Source organism: Triticum aestivum, chromosome 1D, assembly GCF_018294505.1.
Source record: "Triticum aestivum cultivar Chinese Spring chromosome 1D, IWGSC CS RefSeq v2.1, whole genome shotgun sequence".
Classification (NCBI taxonomy): domain Eukaryota; kingdom Viridiplantae; phylum Streptophyta; class Magnoliopsida; order Poales; family Poaceae; genus Triticum; species Triticum aestivum.
This window is the reverse complement of record NC_057796.1, coordinates 38,328,009-38,330,514: the sequence shown is the minus strand read 5'-3', so window position 1 is coordinate 38,330,514 and position 2,506 is coordinate 38,328,009. Positions and strand designations below refer to the sequence as shown.

General features: G+C 51.3%; 1 protein-coding gene across 1 annotated transcript in view; it reads left to right on the top strand.

Annotated features, from left to right (window-relative positions):
• LOC123164376 (putative germin-like protein 2-1) overlaps positions 1–2,506 on the top strand; it is a 14,221-nt gene that overhangs the window by 10,669 nt on the left and 1,046 nt on the right. The gene's annotated exons all lie outside the window — the stretch shown is intronic.

Here is a 2,506-nt window from a genome sequence, read left to right as displayed (position 1 = left end):
CGAGGAGGAGGTGGAGGAGGAGGACAAGGAGGAGGAGGATGAGGAGGAGGTTGGGGAGGGGGAGGCAGGCGAGGGGGAGGGTGGTGGCGGGGATGATGGTGCTGGCGGGGTGGGGGTTGAAAACAAGGGGTGGCTGCGTGGTGACGCAAAGCTACCAAAGCAGGTTCCTGCTACTGAGGAGCAGAAGTGGCTCATTGAGCCCATGGGGAAAGAGTAAGTGCCACTTTATAATAATTTCATTATTTTGCATGTCACATGCTCATTCCGGTTGTTATTTATTTTGCTTGTCACATGCTAACAGTTCATTCTTTTGCAGCAACTGGATATATTCTAAAGGGGTCCGTATTCCCAACGGCCTCATCACCGTCTTGCTGAAGTTACACTGGCCGGGGTTGTACTGTCCGGATCCAGTCAGGCACCCGGACCATCGGGTCTTGGCCACGAGCTGGGAGCACCGGGAAGCAGCCCTGCACGCGGACCATGGGACCCATGCCAAGGCCGTGATCACCACTTTCTGGGTGAGTTCTCTTCAGAAGCACAAGTCCATTCTAGTTTCATGAATGATTTAACTCATGGCTTCTTCCATTCTTGTTTCATGCATGATTGTAGAAATTCTATCGAGTTCTTCCGGAGCACAGGGCCAGAGCGGACCAGATCGTGCTGCGCCAATGCAAGAAGAAGGCCCGCCAGATGCAGTACGAGGTGCGCTATGTGGCCATCTCGACATACCATCACGACTATCTTGGTGTGAAGATGACCAAGGAAGACGCGCGGAGGATGAGCATTACCTTGGAGAGGGACGAGTTCTTGAAGGTAAGTATAAAAGATTTTTCATTATGCTTTCATTACCTTGTGGTACATTTCACCGTTTCGTGTTGACATGCCATTATGCTTTCATTATGTAGGTGTTACCAAATTGGTGTTATGGAAAAGACGAGTCCTGGGCGGCATTGGTGGATCTTTGGTGTGATGAGGCTGGAGCCTGGGCGGCTATGAGAGTCAAAAACAAGGCTAACCGAGGGAAGGAGGGAGTACATGCTCAGGGAAACCGAAACCACTATCTCCACAAGGCAGTTAATGTATGACTAACCCCATTAAACATTCTTTTTCTTCTATTTACCATCACTTTCTTATGTATGACTGGCCTCTGTTTGGTGGTGCAGGAGGAGAAACTGAAGCGGCCGCTCTCACACATGCAGGCATGGGAGATCGCCCATACGCGGAAGGACCCCAAGCCTGGCGAGCCCAAGTACTACGGCAAGAAGACCGCGCATAGGAAGAAGGCCTACTCCGATGGGTATCTGGTGTTACATCCTGACACACCTGACCCCATTGCGGCGGATCTGGACGAAAGGGTGGTGGTGGGCATGGGGCCGAAGGAGCACGGTCGGGAGGCGGTTCTCGATGCTGTGATCACTCCTACTATCTCCTACACACAGCTCCGTCGGATCAACCCGACCCTGAGCCAGCGCACGAGCACGCGCATGAGCAGTGCACCGTCACTGTCCCTCTTTCAGGAGCAGCAAACTGTAAGTATTTTCCCTTTTATCTTCATTGCTCCCTTTATTTTCCGCATTTAGTAGTTTTATGAGTCTCATCATGTCATACTGTAGGCCTACATGGAGTACACATGCCAGGAGACCATGGCGTGGCACGACCGCCTTCATGCATACCATCAGCAGCGGGATCGCGAGATGCAGCACGCTTTTCAGGAAATGGCGTCCGGCAGGTGTCCTCATTGGCCATCAGCAGAGGGTCCTCGAGCACAACCAGTGCTGCTGACCTTTGAGGAGTTTGTGGCACAGAACGCTGGCCCCTCGCCGGTTAGTTCATCCCCAATCAATTCACCCAAAGCATGTCATGCCTTTCAACATAGTCTTTTATCCCGTTAATATATCTTTTCAACATCCAGAGAAGAGGTGCATCTACCATTGGCGGTGGTCTTCGCAGCACTCCCGAGACACGGAGCCCGACCACTCCGATCCACGGAGGCGGAGGCGGACGTGGAGGCGGTCTTGGCGGTAGCGCTGCCGCTAGCAGTGACGACCTGGGCTTCGGCGGTCTTGGCGGTGACGACCTCCGCGATGCTCGACGTCCTGGCGCTTAAGCCTTTCGGGCACATTGTGGCGGTTCTCGATGCTATGATACTTATATGCTTGTGATGTTTCTTATCTTATTGTTGTTTGTGAGATTCTTATATGCTTGGTGGTGATGATACTTATATGTTTATGCTTTGCGATGCTTCTTATGATGTGTGATGATGAATTTGTTGTGTGATGCTGCTCCTTATTGTTACGTGATGCTGCTTCTTATATATGTTGTTTGTTATATATGCTGTGTATATTCAAATGAATTGAGCTGAAAAGAAACAGAAAAAAGAAAAAAAAACTGGACAGAAACTATGCCGACGGCTTGGCCGTCGGCATAGGCCTGGCATGAGCTCCCAGTGGCCGACACGTGGCACGTCTATGCCGACGGCCTAGCCGTCGGCTTAGTTTGAAACTAT